Source organism: Triturus cristatus, chromosome 4_1 (assembly GCF_964204655.1).
Source record: "Triturus cristatus chromosome 4_1, aTriCri1.1, whole genome shotgun sequence".
Lineage (NCBI taxonomy): Eukaryota > Metazoa > Chordata > Amphibia > Caudata > Salamandridae > Triturus > Triturus cristatus.
The window spans coordinates 1134948041-1134970103 of record NC_140585.1 but is presented as its reverse complement, the minus strand read 5'-3'; the positions used below and the strand labels follow the sequence as shown (position 1 = coordinate 1134970103).

Below are 22063 nucleotides of genomic sequence, written 5' to 3'. Positions count from 1 at the left end.
ATTGGACCGGCGCTAGAAAAGTAAAAATATAACCCCTCCAAATTTTCAACTTTTTCCAATTCTTGGACTAATAATAGTATATTTGACTCCCTTTCCAAAAAACTATACATTTACATTGATTTGTCTATATTTAGAATAGTAAATGTAACTCCTCCACGTTTTGCACTTTTTTTCAGTGTTTGGGGGTTTTAGTATGAGAATAATATATTTATGCCGCCATCTTGCCCATGTTTGTTGGACTTGAGTTAGAGCAGTAAAAGTAGCCCTTCCAAATGATGCAAATTCTTCAATGTTTGGAGGTTTGGAGTTAGAATAGTTTATTTGCACACCTCTATATACATTCATAAATGTGTTTGTGGATTGGAGTTAGACTAGTAAATCAAACCCTGGCAATTTATCCACCTTCTTCAGGGTGTGTTTGGTTTTGGTGTGAAAACGGTCTTTTGCAACCACTCCCAAATATACTTCTTCTCTAATGTTTGTTGGGCTGGAATCAAAATAGTAAATTTAAGTACTCACCCTATGCACGTTCTCTTTTGGGGGTGGGTATTTAAATAGTGTATGTGCATCCTCCTGCCCCCCAGTCAATACATTTTGCACTTACCCTAATGTTTGTTGGATGGGAGTTTGCATAATTTGGAGCGCTTAGACTTACTATTCGCTTTCGACAATTTTTGGCAGACAAGATTTAGGATTGAAAATCCAACCCTTCCAAACTGCGTACCTGCTTCAGTGTTTGGGAATCTTGAGTTAAAATAGTACATTATAGTATGTTTGAGCCCCGCGCCTATAACTCAAATAAAATTACCCACAATGCCAATTCGTTGGAGTTTATGTGCTCATTTGTAATCCAATTATATTTACATTCAAGAGTCATTTAATTAGTAAACTGAACTTTTTAAATGCATTATATATAACTGATTAACAGTTTTAAGTGCAACACAAATTAGATTGAAAACTGAAATAATAAATGATAAGTTACACATTGTAAAAATGAATAATACATTTTTTGCAAAAATGTATTGATCATTTATAATTATTTATTTATCACTTGTACTTCTAAATATAATATATAAAGGGGGGCGTGGCAACGCCGACGACCAAGATGGCTGCTCGGCACTGAAGCTCTGCCCGACGGCCCAGCCATGATCCAGCTATCTTAGCGGAAAGCTCCAGGCTGCTCACCAAAAATACGGGGCATCTGCATCCTGTGTCCCGGCACTTCAGAACTCTTCATCTTGGCCATCGGAGTGTGCTGTAGCCACTGAAATCGCCATCTGTGGCCAGAAGGGGAGGAGCAACCTGCGGCCTAGTGATCGGCAGCCCGCGATCCCGGCCCAGCTGGAAATCGATGCCGCTCCACCAGAGTAAATCACTGTCCCTCCCGCATCACTGCTGTGCAGACCCAAGTGAGGGGGTGAGTCCTTTGTCACTGCTCCCCCGCACAGCCACACTGCCTATTCCGCCGTGGTGTCCCCCCCACATAGAGCGCATCGGGGTGGTGTATGCTGTGGCGTTCCCGCAGCCCCCTGGGGGTGACAGGGGTCCCGGTGCTGGGTAGGGAGGCAGCCGCTCGGCTGTATGCTGTGGCGGGGTGCGTAAGTGGATATCGGTCAGCCTGCATGCACTGACGTCCGGGAGTCCTGCGACCCGCATGACTTCCCTTGCACGCTGTTCTTTGGTCTTGGCCTCCCGCAGCACCTCCTCACGGCAGCACAACCCAAGGGGCCCTCTCTGCTCCAATAATTGCCAGCCCTCTGCATTCTAGGCTCCAGATCCCTAAAGTGGCCTAGGTGGGCCTCCCTCATTTTGGCCCTTCACCGGTTCTGGCCCCTACAACTGCCACACTAAATTCTCGCTCCTGTGGGCACCAAGCAGCTTTCACCCACACTCTGCTACCCCGGCCCCTGAACCTACCTGGGATGTACAGACCCTTCAGTAACTGTACTAGTGGCGCACTCCATTCTGCACTTGGGATCATTGCGTCACTGGCGGCTGCTTGCACAGATATGGGAAAAAAAGACCCTAAGCAGCGGCTCCTCACCTTCACAGCTGCTGCGTACGGGACACACAAACTGGGCCCCAACATGGACGAGGGCGGGCAGACATCCTCAGTTGTACCGGACACGGGCCCCTCTAACCCGGACTTTCTCGGCGAGCTCAGGGCTGGTTTCAAGTCGCTCGACCACAGGTTCGACGCACTGGAGAAACGCCTGGACGCATATGAGGCCAGACTTGATGTACACGATCACCACTGGACAATGCGGAGGGCCGTATATTCGACTTAGAGGATGGGTCTGCACAGTCGATAAAAAAGCTGGAACGCGTGGAGATTTTAAAGGAAGTCGCAATTAAAAATGAGGTCTTGGAGGCCCGCAGCTGCCGCAACTACCTCCGCATTACCAGGATTCCAGAATCCACCAACACTGGCAGAATGGACACCTTTGTTGAGACCTTACTGACGGACATGTTTGGCAGAGATGCATTCACCGCTGGCTTTGTTGTGGAAAGAGCGCACCGGTCGCTGGGCCCACGCCAAAACCCCGGCTGCCCTCCTAGGCCGATAATAGCACGCGTTATGAATTTCCGGGACAGAGACACTGCACTAAGACTCGCCAGGGAGCGTGGCAAATTGGCATGGCAAGGCAATACAGTCTCACTCTATCCAGATTTCACTTTAATGGTCCAGGAGGCCCGTCGCAAGTTCACGAGAGTAAAGGCGACGCTTCAGAACCTGGGCCTCCGCTACGGGATGAGGTACCCAGCCCGCCTTAGAGTGGACATCAACGGGCGCCCTTGCTTTTTTGAGACTCCAAGCAAGGCACAAGCTTTCTGCGCCTCATACAAGACTACTAAGTCCCAGTGGAGTGAGGACCGTGGCAGCAGCTCCGCGATACATAGCGGCTCTGCGACTAGCATGGACCGCTTCTCAAATGAGTAATCTTATGTTTGTTTTGCCCTGTTCCAAGCTCCTGCTGTATTTCTTTGTTGTTGTCGCATGTAGATGCACTCGCTAAGATAGTATGTATAGTGATCTATCATAAAGTTTGCTAAGGCTGGGCTTCGATGGAGCGTTGCATCCCCCCTAGGTGCGTAGCACACTGTTGGTATTATTGACATTAATGCATCAGGAAATGATCACATCCTCTCGAGGAAAAAGTTCACATGATGCATTGGATTCTTGGTTAACGGTTCTTCGCCTTGCGGGCGGGTTCGCGAGGTTGGGTGGTGGGTGGCGTGATGGGAAGGGTTTCACTTCAACAGTTCTTATTGCATTACCGTCTCCATATATGATTTTCATGGCACTTTGTCCTTATTTTTGGTTAAGTTACTTTATGACACAACAGAACACGGTTCCTAACTTAGTTGATCACTCAAACCTAGTCCTCATGACCTGGAACGTTCGGGGTCTGAATAACCCTAAGAAACAAAAGCATGTCCTACATTACTTGCAACGTCACAAGGTTGACATCGCCTTCCTACAGGAAACGCATTTACCAAAATCTGACACCACACACTACGCATCTGGTTGGGGGCCCCACCGCTACTTCTCCACCTATAGCACTTATGCAAGGGGTACTGCAATCTTAATCCATAAACATCTCCAATTCTCACTGACTCATTCCCAGACAGACTGGGACGAACGATACACTATAGTAGTGGGCAATCTGATGGGCCACCTGTTTACGCTACTATGCGTCTATGCCCTGAATGTTGATAGCCCAGAATTTTTCCAAGACTTAGATGCTACTCTCACAAGCTGGGGATCAGGCCGTATGCTATTGGGTGGGGATTTCAACTAATTCATGGACTGCATAGTTGACGGCTCCTCTGGCACTGCTGAAACTAAGCCTAGGGCCAGACGGGTATTGTTAGAATCCTGTGACACGTTTCAACTCACTGATATATGGAGACTGCAATACCAGACTAACCCGGGATATACTCACTACTCAGCCAAGTACAATACCTAGAGCAGACTGGACTTTTGGCTGCTTTCCTCTGTCCTCATTCCATGGCACACAATAACCGAGACTTTGCCCAGGTCATACTCCGATCATGCACCTGTGTTACTTAAACTTCGCATCCCCACACCCGAGGGACAGGAGTGTAGGTGGAGATTCCCTAGCAGGGCCCTAAACGACACATTGTTCGATTAAGACCTTAGGGAAGCCATTGAAGACTACTTTGATCTGAACACGAGCTCGGTAGACACTTGGGCAACACTTTGGGAGGCTTTTAAAGCATACATAAGGGGAGTTGTGATTTCCAAGCACTGGGGAGTCCTGAGAGATTTACCGAAAACTTTCGCAAACATTGAACAACAGTTGACGGCTCTAGACGCATCCATGCAGGGCCTTTCGGACACATCCGAAGAGGAACAGCGGCGACTATCGTTGCTGCTTGAATTTCGTGAACTGGCCGACAGGGAGGCACATTATCTCAGCAAATACACTACAGCGCGCCACTACGGTGAGGGGAGCGGCCTGGGTGCACACTGGTGAAGCTTCTTAGACCCCAGTACTCTGCAGCACACATTACTGAGCTCTGCGCGGCCACATGGGCTACGTTAACTGATACCACTGATATGAGGGATGAATTCCTGTCCTATTATGAGCAATTATACACTTCCAAACATGATTGCTCACCCACAGAGCGCAAGGGGTACTTTGAGGAAATTGCATTAGTGTACTTATACAAATACATGCAGGAGTTCCTTGCTGAAACTTTCTCAAAGGACGAAATATTTGATGCAGTTGACGCACTTAATGGTTTCACTGCCCCTGGCCTTGACAGGTTTACGGGCAACTTCTATAAATGGTATAAGGACATCTTAGCTCCTAGACTCATTGAGGTCTACCATGAAGCTGTGGAACAGAACCAATTGCCTCCCACTTTGAGGGAAGCTGCTACCATCTTATTACCAAAACCGGGCAAGGACCCTCGGCAATGTGGTTCGTATAGACCGCTATCGCTGTTGAATTTCGATGATAAGATATTGGCAAAATCGATCACGACCCATCTTGCATTATTGATGGGCAAAATTATCTCCCCTGCCCAATCGGGTTTTGAACCCCACCATTCTACGTCTCTCAATCTACGCACACTTTTTGCCGTCCTTCATAGAATATCCCCGACGCAGCGGTCCTGCTGGAAGCGGAGAAAGCATTTGACTCTCTAGAGTGGCCGTTCCTTTGGACTGTAGTGAGAAGGCTGGGCATGCCCTTTGGGTTCATCAAGCTTACGGCGCTGCTATATTCTGGCCCCACCGCCAGGCTTCGCTTAAATGGCACACTTTCACGCTCCTTCACATTTTCCCGCGGCACAAGACAGGGCTGCTGTCAGTCCTCCTTGCTTTTTATCCTGGCCATGGACCCCTTAGTCCGGCATTTTCAGGAACGCAGTCTACACAGGAGAATCCAATTTAATACAGGACCACTATTGGTGTCTCTTTATGCGGACGATATTATTTTATATGTCCGAGACCCTAGACATAACTTAGACCCGCTTATCTGTGAGATCATTCGATTTGGGGGATTTTCGGGCCTCGGTATAAACTGGCACAAATCTGTAATATTTCCTCTCACTCCGCATACAGCCCAGTGGGATATGGAGTTCCCCTTGACGTGGTGCACAGAGTCGGTCAAATACCTGGGCATCAACATCCACTTAGACACCGCGGAGATCATTCTATCTAATTACGGAACAGCGATACACTCGTTGGAACAGCAGGTGGATCTCTGGCTCAGACTCCCACTCTCGCTAGCTGGACATGTCGCCCTGATTAAAATGATCGTACTCCCAAAATTTCTCTATTTATTCAATTATATATACCAATTCCGCTTCCTAATCATTTTTTCCGCTCCATTAACACACTACTCATCCGGCTCGCGTGGGGGGCAAGCGCCCCAGGGTTCGATGGGAGGTTATAATGCTTCCTTATCATAGGGGCGGCATGGGGGTGCCTAATCTGCAGCTGTACTATTTGGTAGCCCAGTGCAGTTATGCACATGCTTGGTTCCACCATGATGCCAGGATCCCGTATTTGCAGCTGGAGGCTGACCTACTTTTACCAGATATCCTGAACACGGTACTACCCCTGGGATTCCCTCGGGACCCCCGGGGTATCCAGACAGTCTCCACAACCAGCTGGGCTTGGCACAAGCTGGTTAGGCAGATGGGTTCTCCGACTTTTTATTCTACAAGCCTGCCGCTTCCCAATCGCCGCTGGTTCCCCATTACCTGGGAAAGGTTGGTTCAGCACACCTTGACCCGATTTGGCATTTCCACCGTGGGCGCTCTTTACATACACGGACAGGCCTTATCTGCCTCAGACGCGAATGCATTCCCGGATGCATGGTTCATGGACAAGTTCGTACTCATCACCCGCATCCTCTCCGCTGTGCGGGCCAAGATCCCTGGATTCCCCGTGGAACCCAGTCCGTTTCTGCCATTATCAATAGTTCTCGACAATGACACGGGCACTCATCTAATCTCCAAATTGTACAGGTCTTGCACGGCAGAGATCCCAATCAACGACTCCGCAGTCTGTACCGCTTGGGAAACGGACTTAGGACATCCCATCACAGATGACCAATGGGAGGCCTAATGCCAACAGATTAAGACAATCTCCTTAAATAGCCGCCATAAACTCCTTCATTTTAAATTCCTTAGGAGAATATACATTACACCTGAAAAATCAAATCACACAGAATAGACGCGGACAGGCCACACCACTGCCTGGAATGCACATCCCCGCATGCAGATTTCGTACACCTTACGTGGACATGCAGTGCGGTAAGAACGTACTGGACCGCTGTATATCGCACACTCGGGGAAATGGTGGGACTCGACCTGATTCCGACCCCTGAAGTGGCTCTGATGGGCTATGTTACAAATATTCCAAAACCAGTTTGGGAATTCACAGCGACATGTCTCTTATTGGCTAAGCGGGAAATAGCTTTAAAATGGGGGTGCAAAGCTGCACGACGACACAGTGATTGGCTCACGAGTCCCGCTTACTGCAACCTCATCTATGATTTATTTGCCTCCACCCTCCCCAGGATGTCTCGCCCACGTGACATCTGGGGGCCCCTAAAACAGTATAACATGACAGCACATTCGCAACGCTCTGCCCACTTGAGTGACGGCCTGGTTCCGTCTGGAATAGGCTGAGGACTCGAACCACGGAGATTATTCAACCTATGACTCCACCGCAAGGTACATTGTTGACCATACGTTCTATGAGCTCTCAAGGCACGCAATAAACTGCTACATATGGGGAACCAAAGTGAGGTATTATATAGGCAGATCAGACTGCACCCTTTAACGTAAATTGAACAATGTGGGGACTTGTTTTCGTATGTTGACAGTCACCTATGACTAATTTGTGTTTTCCTTTTTTGTCATTTTATCGGAGTCAGTATATTACTGTGTATTGTATACTGAAAACGGTAAATGAAGATTAAAAAAGATATATATATTATATGAACACTGAAGTAATTTCAAAATCGAATAAAAGATAAACTTGAGGATACGTAATTAGAGACATTTCAAATTTAATACAAAGTTCTTATTTCACAATATATTTACTAACAGTACATATAACAAGCATTTGCAATGCAATAGGTCTCGCATTTGCAAAATTTTAAGCTATTGGTATTGTAAATGTCAATGCCTTTTATTTAGATGTTTTCAAAACCAGCACATACATAAAAGGTTCGTCATTTACAATGCCTGTAGCTCAAAGTCTCGCAAATGCGAGACCTATTGCATTGCAAATGCTTGTTTTAAGAGTCAGTGGACAAAACACAGCAGCGCATGAAGAAGGATAATTGAACTTCCAAGGCCGTTGGAGCCCTACAGTACAAGGGACCATTCAGAGAAGGAATGGCTCAAAGAAAAAGAGCACCCAGAAGGGGAGACTTGCAGCCACACATCACACACGCAGTCTTCAGGCAGCACTGGAGCGAGATAACGACACCGCCACAATGACAGTGCTGTGTACATAATAAACCGCTCCTTTGTGGATGAGGAAGAACCTCCAAAGGAAGAATGCATACATGTAAGTGACTTACACAGGACACCCTTGTACACAGTTTACCAGTTGGCTGCAGATCACCTCCAACAAATGAATACTAAATATTAGAAAATATAGGTATTGCATAGAGTTAACAGAGACACCTCTGACTATACCACTGAAAAAGATATGAGTAAAAGGAGTACAACATTGCCTACGACAAAAAGTAAAGGTAAGAAAACGAGCCATATAAGTTGTATCATGGAGAGAGAGACAAAGGGGTCTACTTGAATTACTTTCTGGTATCAAAAGCGGACAAGATGTTTAGACCAATACTGGATCTAAGAACACTGAACAAGTCGAAAAAAAATGGAATCAATTCAAGATATGCCTCCAAAAAGTAATCTCTCGTGCAGAGGAGAGGGACTACATGGCAACCATAGAGCTGATGGTTGCTGAGGTGATTGGAGAGGCATTGGTTTGTTCATCACTTGTGATAGTGAGTTGAGTTTTGACGGTGACAGGGTCAGTTTGAGTGTTGAATTTGCTGTATATGGAGTAGATTTTCTTACAGAAGAGTACTGAGAGCTTGGTGTAGAGGTCTTGTGAGGTGATGATGGTGCTGGAGGTGACAGGAGGTGAGTTGAAATTTACTTGCTGCTGTTAGTGCTGGTGTTGATGCGATCTGCTAACGCTGTGCGATTGGTGTTCCCGATCTGTTGGTGGTAGTGTCTTAAGGCTGATTTGAAGATATCTTTATCTCTGGTATCTTGAATTTTTCTCCATTTGCATTCCAGTTGCTTGCAGTGGTGTTTTGTTAGATTGAGTTCCTCTGTGTACCAGCTGGCCTGAGGTCAGGCTCTTGCCATTGGGTTGCTCTAGGGAGGAGCCAAAGTGTTGGTGCATGCTGTGATCCAGCTGTTGAGGTTTTTGATGGCTTTCAGCAATTCACTTGTGTGCTCAGGCCAAAGTTTGGAAAGAGTGGAAGCCCACTCCTCTTCTGAGCTGCTTTTCAGTTGTCGAGGGCAGCTCCATGGTGGAAGGTCAGATGGTGTGGGATGAGTATTCTGAAACTGATGAGGGCGTGGTCTGTCCAGGTCATGGTTGCTGGCTTGTCGACTGTGATTCTGCTGATGGATGAGTAAATCGGGTTCAGTAGATGTCTGGTGGTGTGCTGAGTTAGGCCAAGGTTTCTGAGGTTTTCTAGAAGGGCCGTAGAGTTTGGGTTGGTGCCAGCTTCTAGGTAAACTTTTATTTTTATTTGTATTTTTAAAATAATTTATATATAGACTGAATTGCATTGTTTTGAGTCAATAGCCACAGTGTTACATAACCATGCATAATAGCGTAGTAAGGATCATGGAGAGACAGAATATGGTACAATGCAGGATGATTACAATTTAGAGCATCCCATGTAATGCCAACCATTTACCCCCATATCTTTTTGTATTCCCTGGGGCAACCCTGTGAGAGCGAGAAACTCTTAATTCCTGTTTGACACACCAGTCCATTGCTTGTTTCGTGGAAACCAAAGGCGGGGGAGATGCCGCTCTCCAGACATTATCAGTGTCTTGCGAGGCAAGTACGGTAGCAATCCCCACCAGCGTTTTGTCCCCAATTGTCACTAATCCATTCTGTGGCTCCTAAGAGTGCCACTCCAAGGGAAATGACTTTTGGCCTCCGTGTCACTTTAAATAGTATGTTAAAGATGTTCTGCTAGTACTGGCCTTTCTAGCAGCATTCCCTTAGCAGGTGGTAAAAGTGAACCCGTGGTTCTGGACAACACCAGCACATCGGTGTTGTCATTTAGCCTGTATGCATTGGCTTCAGCAGTGTTACGTAAGTCGTATGAACTTACTTGTTCAGCCAAAGTTCCTGAAGGGACCTGTATCCGTGGTTCTAAAGCGCTGCACGCGATAACACTTCCTGGTGTGGACAAAGCCTGCTGACGTGTATCTAAATACCTCCGTGAGAGTCTAGATGTAAAGGAGACGAGTCTAAACAAACCACGTGTTCCCGAAGGCTCCATGGAATAATTAAACACAGCGCAGCGAGATGCTCCATTGTGATGTTTAAAAACATAATGACGTGTCTGGATGGGCTGACAGGGAGATTCAGGAATGTGTGACCTCTCAATAAAGTTATATCGTGTTGAAAACTATACCAAAGAAGTATCTGAGTTTAAATACACACAAATGGTTGAAACAAAAATATGTAATGGGCGTATATGAGCACTCAGAAAAGATATAAATAATAGCCACAATCTCGTGTGTATGCTGTTAATAGGTAAAAATGTAAATAGTATGTTAAAGATGGTCTGCTAGTACTGGGCTTTCTAGCAGCATTCCCTTACCAGGTGGTAAAAGTGAACCCGTGGTTCTGGACAACACCAGCACATCGAGAGTCTAGATGTAAAGGAGACGAGTCTAAACAAACCACGTGTTCCTGAAGGCTCCATGGAATAATTAAACACAGCGCAGCGAGATGCTCCATTGTGATGTTTAAAAACATAATGACGTGTCTGGATAGGCTGACAGGGAGATTCAGGAATGTGTGACCTCTCAATAAAGTTATATCGTATTTAAAACTATACCAAAGAAGTATCTGAGTTTAACACACACAAATGGTTGAAACCAAAATATGTAATGAGCGTATCTGAGCACTCAGAAAAGATATAAATAATAGCCACAATCTCGTGTGTATGCTGTTAATAGGTAAAAATTAACGGAACGGAAAACAGTAGTTCCGATGTCATGGTGTCATAATCAGTTTGCCTGCATTAGTGAAACCGCTACCTTGCAAGAATGTGAGTGAGATTACTAACATTCATGTGAGCAAAATCTTATATAACATACCCTGGTATTGAATAAGGTTATACATGCATTTACACATAAACAACCTCACCGGGTGCATTATGTCTGTCATTGTATATAATGTCATGATGATAACAAGCTTTCGCCACACGGCCGCGGCCGCGAAAGTGAAAGTGATCGCGATTGCGATCGCGTGCAACGGGTGGCGCGCGTGCACGTTCACGTGCACTGTAGCTTTAGGCCACGGCAGCACTTTGAAAAAGCCTGTTTACAAAATGTCTCGGCCAGATCAGCGCAAGCGCTGAATCAGGCGAGACCTAAAAAGGCTGCCATGTATTTTAAAGTTAGGAAAATTAATCAAAAAGTAACCTTGTTTTGTATAAGATAGTTTATTTTTTTCACCATCGATTGTATATTTAAAACCATTTATATTACCTAACATTTCTTATCATGCTTTTGTAAATTAATAATTTTATACATATATTTCCATAAATTAATACATTGAATAAAGAACAAAAATATGCATTTTCAAAATGTTTTAACGACAACGAGTACTAATATTTTATTTAAATAGTAATGTAAAATAATTTTCTATATTTGTTTTAAATGCAGGACAAAAGAAAACAAAATATAGCACTGTTAACTTAATTTGTAATGAAATATTTAATTTAAAGATATCAAATAAAATAAAAATAATTTTTTAGAAGTTACAAAAATTAAGAACATTTTTTTGGGAGCTGTATTGTGGTAATCTGCTCATACCAGCAACTGGGGTATTTTTCAGTACTCTTCCAATTTTTTGGTTCATTTGTAGTGTTTTCTTCGGAGTCACTGTATGTGATAATTGAGGCAAAATCCACCCAGTCAAACACACACTTGGGAGGGTGGTTATTTATGAGAGCCTTGCATGACGTCTGCACCATGCAAAGTGTACATGTGTGATGAAAGGCTATGAGTAAGATTTATGAAGCCATGCAATGCCACGTTGCGTGGCTTTGAGTGGCCTCATAAATCTTGAGTAAAATAGAGCAGTTGAATCACTGCGTCACCATACTCGGTGCAAGGGAGGCATTCCAAGGGCGTTGCGGTAGGTGTTCCCACGCAACTCCCATGGGTTTTGATGCATTCCCAGATTTACAAGGACTTCCAAATCTGGGAATATGCCAAAATCTTACGCCTCCCCAGAGCAGGGGTAATGAGGAGAAATATCTGTATTTCTCCTTGTTTTCCCCTTTCTATTTTTGCTGCATTCTGCAGCACACATAGTAGGAGAAAAACACCTCTATGGATTGTTGTTATGCAGGAAGGAGCTCTTTCCTGCTCGAAAACAATCTTGCTGACAACACAGGCACCCTTGAACTAAGGGTGTCTGTGTTGGCACTAGGCTGCCGAAACGGTGCCAGCGTAGGCGAAAAGGACAGGAATACACTGTATCAGATAAATATGGTGCATTCCTGCCCTTTCCCTGTGGCGCAGGGCAGTGCAGCTAGGTTACTTGTTGCGCCACTCTGTATCACTCATCCCATAAATGATCCCCTTGGTCACTAACTCTGCTTGCCACCCAATCAACCATTCACTCACACAACCAGTCACTCATCTACTCAAACTCTTTTCACGCATAACAGAATGAATACCACTTCTTGCTGCTAGTGATACATGTAGCGGGTAACAAGTACTGCAGAGCTGCTCTCCACTTACTATGTGCTCTACACATAGTGAGGGCTGTGAAACTCGGTACAAAAGGACAGAGGTATCATTCACTTGCATGGGTAAGAGCTAAGCAAACTGACATTCCTATAAAGATGCTGCAGGGCCAATGGGTTCCCAGGTTCACACATGATTATTGTAATTGTATTTATATATCGCTTACTACCCCTGGTGAGGATTTGAAGCACTTTTCAGCAAGTAACACACTACTCCGGAACCCTAAATTGGGTTAGTGGTGGATTAGTAAAGGGAAATATAAAATATTATTAGATGTGATTGACATGTGAGCCTGTTAGTTGGTATAGGATAAAGGATGGATAGAGGAGGAAAGAGTTTAGAAAGGGTTACTTGGGAGTTCATAGCAGTAAAAGAGGTTTGGGGTGAGTCAGAGAGCCTGTTAGTGGAATGAATAGGATAAAGGATGGATAGAGTACGGAAGAGTTTGGAAAGAGTTATTTGGCCATTCTTCATGATCTGGCAATGCAGTCACTTTGATATTTACCATTTCTTTATATGGCCTCCACGGTGTCTTCTTAGTGCATACTAACAAGGACAGACATCGCATGATAGTGCTTGACTATCACATGGCAGTTCATAAGGAAATACAGTTTGCACCTGTATTTGTTCATTTAGTAATCTATTTATTCTGCAGCTGTTAACTTTATTCATATTCCACAGACCATGGCTTCATAAATTAATGTCTTTATCTGTCAAACAGTCCTGTGGCTTGAGTCACAACAATAGTAACTTCCTCAGACGTGTCACCCTTACAGAGGATACTGTAGGATGGATATTTTTCGGCCCTGCAGAAATATCAAGTGTGACTGTTACTAATGAAAAGGGCAAAAATAAAAAAAATTCAACATATTTCAGTTTTAACCGAATTTCTCCCCTTTAGATCATGCAGTTCGTTAGCTTATGTCAAATCTTAAAGCACAACATCATTTACTGTAGACACCCGCTGAGGGTTTCTCAGCACGATTGCAGCATTCTCAGCCAACTAGTTTGGATTTTGAATAATTTAATTTATGGGATGTAATCTAGGCGTGTATGAAATTATGTATGTTTTTTGGGGGTGCGGGAGGATTTCGGGTAAATTAGTAAAAATGTGGTTTGCAATTTACTGGAGATAAAAAATATCATGCACACTAATACCTTGCTGAAAAAAGTCACATAGGACATCAGCAGGACACTGGTTGAAGTAGAAACTGTAAAGTTAAACATTTTTTACTTGAATGAGTTTCCTTATAGCAAAAATTATGCAAAATTGATTAATGAGATATTTCTGGAAGTCTTGCGAATTAGCAAATGTTACTTTCACTCAGGCTAAGTGTATTTGCTTCAGTGGACACCTGAGGAGGAATCATTCTGTCAAGTATGACAGTGGATTCTCTCAGTTTACTCACATCAAGAATGAATGAATGAGACGGATTTTGTGTAGCGCTACAGCTACTCAAAAGAGTGTCCCGTCTCTGACTGAAGCAGATACGCTGCTAAGTTTTAAAAAGCCATGTTTTCTGGTGTTTCTTGAAGTCTGAAATATCTGAAATGGCTCGTAAAGAGGCCGGGAGTCTGTTCCAAGCCTGTGACCCCAGGAAACCAAATGATCTGCCGCTCATCCGGGCAAAGCATACTTTGGGAGTACAGGCTAGGTCAGGGGAGGGGGAAGTTAGAGACCGAGCCGGGATGTAGCGATTAACTCGTTTGCTAGGTTGAATTTGATCATTTCTTTAATTCGCAGCCAATAGAGGGATTTAAGGAGGGGTGACATATGACACCTTAGCTTAGGTTGGAGGATCGCCCTGGCTGCAGCGTTTTGTACTACTTGCAGGCGCTGTACAAGGCAGCTGGAAAGGCCCAAATACAAGACATTTGCGTAGTCTAGTCTTGACGTCACCAAAGGCTGGACCACTATTTTCCTGGTCTCTATTGTCAAGAGTGTAAGAAATTGTTTTAACATAGGCACATGCTGAAGCAGGTGCCAACCAAACTTTGGACCTCAGACCTCATGGACAAGGCATTATCCAGAAAAACACTGAGATTTCTCTCAGATGACTGGTCGGTACAGGGTGGCGAGTATTTTTCAGGCCACAATGCATTCCAGTTACTGACTGCGGGTTGGCCACAGAAGATAATCGCGGATTTATCCGAGTTGCATTAGAGTTGATTCTCCTTAAGCCGCTGAAACACCTTTGAAAGACAGGCTCTGATATAAACACCGTCGAAATCAGCTCCTTTTTCGCAGGTGAAAATCAGTTGGGAGTCTTCCGCGTAGGATATGATCTTTGCACCGTTTGCCTCTGCTACGGATGCCAGAGGGGACAAGTAGGGTTAAAAAGATCGGGTTAAGAATAAAGCCCTGAGGAACTCCCTCCCTCATGCCAGGAATGGGGGCTGAATAGAAGGGAAGCCATATCTCTTGAGTTCTGTCCTGCAGGAAAGAATCCAACCAGGCCAATGCTGTCCCGCCAATTCCCAGATTCCTAAATCTGTGAATGAGTCTCTTGTGCGTGACAGAGTCAAATGCTGCCTACAGATCGAGAAATATCAGGACAGCCCTTCTACCCTGATCCAGTTTTCCTCTAATGTACTCAGTTACTTCCAATAGGACAGTCTCAGTGCTAAAATTATCCCTAAAACCAGATTGATATGGGTGCAACAGATTGTGGCTTTCTGCGTGATTTGAAATTACTTTATTTACATGTTTTTCCAGAACTTTGGAGCGAGCCAGAAAGAGAGATCGGCTTATAGTTTGCAGGATCATTATGGTCAACCAAAGGTTTTTTTTAAATTGGAAGGATTTTGTCCTGCTTCCAGATAAGTGGCACTTTCCCAGCAGAGAGGGAGGAATTCAGACCCATATTTACTGTGGCATTAATCGTAGTGGCAAGGGAAGCCAATAATTTTGCAGGGCAGACATCACTTGGAGAGCCGGACCGAAGACCTTTAAGATAATGGAGTGAGCCGGCTTGTAGTATTTTAGGGAACTCTGATAACATAGGGGGAAGCGAGGAGTCAACCCTTTTGGACAAAGATTGCTCTATCACTAGGTTCTCTTCAGTGATTTCCAAAAAGATTGTTGAATTAAGGCAATTTTATTGTGGAAGGATAGAGCAACCTGCTGAGCCAGTCAGCTGAGTCAGGGGATTCTTTCTTCATTGCTAAAGGGGAGGTGAAGGATTTCACTATGTTAAAAATTACTTTTCCCTTATATTGAGCCATATCAAGCTTTGCCTGTAAATAATTTATTTTGTTCTCTTTTACCAGATGGTAATAGGATTTATTGGCAGTCTTATATATTTTCCTATCATCCAGTGAATAATGTATGCACTGTTTCCTTTCCCGAACTCTACATGTCCTTTTACTTGCTCTTAACTGTTCGTTAAACCAAGGAGGGGACGGTGAGTACTCCCTGATGTTCGTCAGGACAGGGGAGCAGCGTCTTCCAAGTTGGACTTCAGCCAGCATTCCAATGTGGTGGCGTCACGTTCGTCCACCAGCATAGGAGCGGATGATTCCAAAGCCTCACTCAGCGAGGGAAGAGATATTTTATGGAAGGATCTGTATTTGTGTTCAGTCCTAATAGACCTAGATGGGAATCCAGAGCCTAAGCTAAGTATCTTAAAGTAGATGAGAGAATGGTGGGACCAAGTGAACCTTGTCTGCCAGATACGTTTAATCTCGGCATTACTGCGGGAAAACTTGGTGCAGCTAACAACCCAGTGGTATTTGAGGATAATCTTTCCACTGTACAGGGCTTCACATGAAGCTGTAGAAGATTCTTCCTCACATAATTTGCAGTACCAAGTTTCCCTAACTTTCCCTGGAGCAATCAGGGCAAACATTCAAACAGATGATTGGCCCAACTTAACTAGACTTCACATCATTTGTCAGATGGATGCAAAGGTCAGTGCTATCGAACCAGGTTATGAATTGATGCTAGCCAAGAGAGGGGTTCTAGGCAGTGATGTTAAGACCAGACCTACTCTGCGTCTCATGATCGATTGCTGCTCAGTACATTTGATGGCCAGCTCCCTACTTATATTGATCTTTCTTTTGTGACAGACAGACACACACACACACATCCTCTCCCTCTCTCTCACTGCTTTGTGTAAAAATGTACAACATGCATTGGTGAGACCCCAGGGATGCTCCTGCTATGACTGCTCCTCGAGGGTTCCTTAAGTAAAGCACGATTCAAGTGTACCCTTACACACATCACTTCAAGTCACCCATGTGGGACATAGATGAACAGTTAACTGAAATGACCTGAAAACCCACTCAGATCTAAGCAGATGCAAAGAATACACCAGCTGACATTCAAAGAAGTGAGCATTAAGTTCACACATTTCTGCAATTTTTCACACAGTCAGTCAATGTGCGTGTCTGTTAAACCAGAGCCTTCTAATGCAGCAGAAGTTAAAACTTCCGTGAGAGAACATGCCCTGTAAGTAACTTGCCAAGAGTGAGCATTCCTTGTAGGGTACTCACCAGAGTAACCATCCATAGTGAGGCACTTGCCAGAGTGAACATTCCCATTAAGGTACTCGTCAAAGTTAATATACTCAGTAAGCCACTCGTCAGAGTGAATATACTCAGTAAGCCACTCGCCGGAGTGAATATACTCAGTAAGCCACTCGCCGGAGTGAATATACTCAGTAAGCTGCTCATCAGAGTGAACATCTCCAAAATACAGAAAACAAGGTCCTAGCCAGCCTTTCTTCTGTGTCACACCTTACCTCTAGAGTCAAGCCTTTTAGCTCTTTCTCAGGTAGTAGCATCTGAGTAAGACCTACTGACTTAATAGGTACCTCCTCCTACCCAGACACTTAAAATTATCAATTGCTAGTGGGCTCCGTATGGCATCTCCCTCTCCTTATTGTTATCTGGCGTCCCTTTCATGAAGATACTTTCACCAACCAGATCTTACCAGGCTGCTATGTTTTGAGTTGCCACAGGAGCGAGGAATAGTCTATAAAGGGACCTCCAAACATTTGCAGTGAATTTGTGATCAGACCTCTCTCTTATAATTTCTCAGAACATGTCAGCATGTGCATCAAATATGTACCTGACAGTGAACGTTTCTTATGTAGCACACACTGTATGTTATCTTTAGACACAAAAGCTTTTGAAAGAAAATCCAAGACTTCCAGGGTTTCACATTTCTCATAACCCCACCCAGGGAATTTGCTATCTAAACCCAGGTTAACTTTTCTATGTTAACCTGGGTTTAGATAGCAAATTCTTTTTAGACCACATATGATTCCATAGTATTCCTAGCCTGCTAGGGGTTCATGAGGTCAAGTCAAGCCATGGTTTACGTGGAATGAAAGACCCACTTTCATGTGATGGACCAACTTAGCAACTAGAATGAAAACTCCACCCCTGGTGTTCTTTTGCATTAAAGTCTAAAATCGTATCTGGATGCCACTATCAAGGAAACCGGCACTAGCAGACCTGCCAGTACCAATAGGACATTCATTATGGGCAGATTTGTTTTTGTGCATCTATCTCAGAATACCCTGTGCAAGTTCCTCAACATGACCAGTGAGAGCGCTCAAACCCCCAAGGACCATCTTGCTGCAAACTTGTTCAAATACAGGAAGAGAAGAAAAGCTTTAGACCCAGCAGTAAGAAACTCCAAAGTGTTAAAAATGTGTGCAGTAAAAACAAAACACACTCCATGTTCATTTTAACATCACTTGACCCATCAGAAGAAAACATGAATGATTCCCCTAAAAATGTAGGGTTGATACAACAAGCTGTGATGCCTACTGGAACTGCAGTAGGCTGACTCTGTCAGCACCTGGATATTCAAGGGTTTTGGAGTCCTTATATACGCTTGTGCTCTTGAAGCCATTTGCAAGTAAGTGTGGTGCGATTTTACAGCCTAAAAAGAGACAGAAACTACTTTTACAGAGCATCAGATTGCACAACTCCAACTGCCTTGGTGAGAGTTGGAAGTGCAAGTTTGTTCAGCTGACAGTGTGCATTGTACATAAACTACAGCACAGGTCTGTGTTCCTTGCAATTAATATGTTGGCAGTCTTACATAGCTGAACTGCATGCAAACCTGTGTCCCCTGAGACTACCTTAGCAGACTCAGCCTCCTTCCCACTCTGGTCTTGCACTGAAAGGGCTCCCTCTGAAGCACAGACCAATCCTTGCTGTTCACATTGCTACAGGGCGGTGCTCCAATAACTTAATAGAGCTGAGTCCTATTATTTTCGAAAAACGGTTTGTTTACAAAAACTTGCTCTGCAGGAATATTCACGAGTAATAAAAGACATAGCTAACAATGGCGTTGTACATTCCTATCCAAATATCTCAATGCACAGCAACAACTGTTAAACACTTACAAATATGAAAGAAAATCAATGCCTTTCTACCTGTTTCAGTCTAAATCATGTAGGTTTTGTTCAAGAAGGGCTTCACGCTGGAAATGAGCTTCTCTCAAACATGTGGTCAGCTGTTTTCAGGAATAGTGTGAACTACTGAGTCCATGAGCTTCCAGTATTGTTCTTACCAGGCCAAACTGTGAGAACCTTGAAGAACAAATCATTTATAATGATTTTGGAGTGGGTGGGCTTTCAGGACAGCCAATCACATTTCAGCTATCTGCTCAATGAGATTCAGTGCCTAGCCTACATCTTAGATAGGGAGGGCTTTCACATTAACTAATTCATATCAAACATGTAACAGGAAATATCTGATCAAGCTAGAGACAAATAATACTGCACACTCTCAGTCTCAAATCACAGTTATCGATTCCCTCAGAGCCCTGCGTCTAAACTTCTTACATTTTGTAGTTGATTTAATGAATTTCTAATTCTTAGATAGAACTAATTACTAAAGCATAGAACTGTTCATACAATTGGTTGTTTAACAATTCAGAAATCTTAATGTCACTCGTGCTGCTTTCCTTCACTTCTGTGCTTGAGAAGCAGGGACAGATGCCCATTCCTCTAGCGTGCTTCTACTGTAAAGCTTACCAAGCTGGGTTTTTATGTAGTGAGGTAGTCAGAGGTTACTGGCAGTGCTCTGTCTGGGTGCTGGTCTGTTAGAGGCTTTTTTGCAGTCCAGCCCATTTATGTCATGTGGGGCACCTCTCAGGTGCATGACCACCGCATTCAAAGGCAGCCTTCGAGGCAGCTGACTTCAGCTCATCAACCTGAACATATATATCACCGATGCAGGCTATTCCATAATTACAGGACTAAAGTACTCACTGCCGTACATTAGAAAGATATTGCAAGTAAATCAGAAGCTGTGTGACCATAAAGAGGAACAAGGCCAAAAGGCAAACTTATTTATAAGGTCAAAGAACTCTTCTGATTTGCAATATACTTTTACCTTACAGCAGAGAGTAATTAATTCCTTATGATATATAGTGACACTGTCACCTTTCCAACAAACCACATGTTGTCTTCTTAATCTGCAAGAGATAGTATTCTTACAGACAAGGAGAGTAAAAGCAAACAATTTAGTCTGAAATCAAACCAACAAAAAGCAGTTGCTAATTTCTTGCAAAAAGAATTTAGAATCATTTTAATGTCGCTTGTGTAGAAACACGCAGAGATACTCAATCTTTCTTGAAATGATCAATAGCATGCAAAAATATAAACACAAATATAAAGACACCGGCTAAGATCTTAGAAAAAATCATCAACAGAAACTTCACCAAATACCTCAACTACCACAAACTCCTCAACACCACTCAGTCTAGTTTCAGACTCAACCACAGCATGAAAAAGGTCCTCATTGCTGCTATGGACGACATCTGCATGAATCTGGATGAAGGAGACATGGCGACCCTCATCCTCGTGGACCTCTCTACAGCGTTTGACACAGTCTCCAATTCCATAACCACACAACGTCTACGTGACATTGTATTCCAATGACACAAACTCCAATAGATCTGCTCCTTCCTGACTAGAAGGATTTGGTCAGTCAGCCTGGCACCTTATTCTTGGAGGCCTACCACTTAATCTGCAGAGTTGTGCAAGGATCCTCCCTGAGCCCGACCCTCTCCAATGCATATAGGATTCATGATGCCAGCATCATCTGCTCTCACAACATTAACATCCTCTCCTATGCCGACAATATGCAACTCATACTCCCCTTCATGGGCAAGATGCCCAGTACCTCGATCAAGTTCAATACATGCAAGACTGAAATCATCCACTGGATGGAGACCAACGGTCTGAAGTTTAATAGTGACAAGTCAGAAATAGTTATCTTCGTAAATTGTGGATCCTACTTGATCTTCTCACAGAAATACATTGAACTAAAGAGACAAATTGAGTGCTGTGAGAAGTTGGCCTGGCAGGCATATGCTGTCCACTAGTTATAGTGGCCACCTTGTACCAGTCCAATTCGACTCTTATGGTGATAGGTTAAAGACAACCTTTAAAGAAAGCTATCCTAGTGGTAGCTGTGGAGAGCAGCCTTCAGGCTAAGTCTTGAAGGAGTGTTAAGCTTATTGTTTTACCATAGATAACGTCTTGAATAACCAAATGAAAGAGTAGTCCACACAGGTATATATATAAAATATATGTATTTATTCTAAGAATAATCCCACTAGTCTCTTTATGAGGCTGGAGGTAAAGATACAATTCAAACAAGCATTGATAGTTGCAATAAATAGCACTGGAATCATAGGGCCCCGGGGGGGGGGGGGCGGGGGGACCAAACCATGCATCAAAAAAGTGGTATAAGAACCACGACAATTCTACAGACAATGCCTAGGGCATTTAGGGTCGCTGGCCCCTTGTGAAACCACCCAAGGTAGTGAGGAAGGGGACCCACGGGGGACGTGTGCAGTGGCAGAAGCTACTGTCGGGATCTCTATTAAAGCCTATGGAGAATGCCGCGGTTGAATTTTACAAGATTAAAAACACTTCTAGCAGGAGTTCAAGTTCAATACTTTATAGTTAAGCTTTTGAAGGGCCCACACCCATGAGAGTACCGAGGTACCACTGTTACCTGCCCCAGGGAAGCCGGGTGCATAGGTCGTTTTCGATGTCGGGTCGCGGGCTGATTTTCAATGGCAAAACGTGAAGAACTGCTGCTAGCAAGAAGTGTCGTCGATGTCGTGAAGATTGAAGATGTAGATCTTGAAGAGAAGGACCTGAAAGCAGAGGGGACAGAGTCTGGGTCACAGCACAGGGACCAGGGGGCTCAGGAGAAAGAGCCCTTCAATGTCGCGTGCTTCCAGGTGGAAGAGGTGTAGCTTGGATCGTCAGCAACGGGGTCCAGGAGGCGTCAAGGAAGGCCAGCTTCTGGAGAGCAACTGTCCCACAAAGGATGAGGGTCGCTGCAGTGTTAGTGTCCGGATTGGATCCACTAAGCCTTGGCAACCGCAACCCATGCAAGAATCACAAAACAGCTACTGGTGCAGACCCACAAGGTCTGAGTGAGGTCTCCAGCAAGGAGACTGAAGAGCAGGCCTGAAGCAACCAGGGAAACTCTTGGAAGTGAAGATTGACTTCTGCTAGGGCCCACCAGTCGACAGACAAGGGACCGC

At 44.3% G+C, this 22063-nt stretch overlaps 1 protein-coding gene across 8 annotated transcripts in view; it reads right to left on the bottom strand.

Moving 5' to 3' along the window:
- The window catches only part of LOC146856160 (hyaluronidase-like), a 331244-nt gene extending 312170 nt beyond the window's left edge, over positions 1 to 19074 (bottom strand). For all 8 annotated transcript variants that reach the window (XM_085654208.1, XM_085654210.1, XM_085654216.1 and 5 more), the window contains exon 1: positions 18927 to 19074. The gene's annotated coding sequence lies outside the window, so the exon portion shown is untranslated. The remainder of the gene's footprint in view (positions 1 to 18926) is intronic.
- Between the last annotated feature and the right edge of the window lie 2989 nt (positions 19075 to 22063).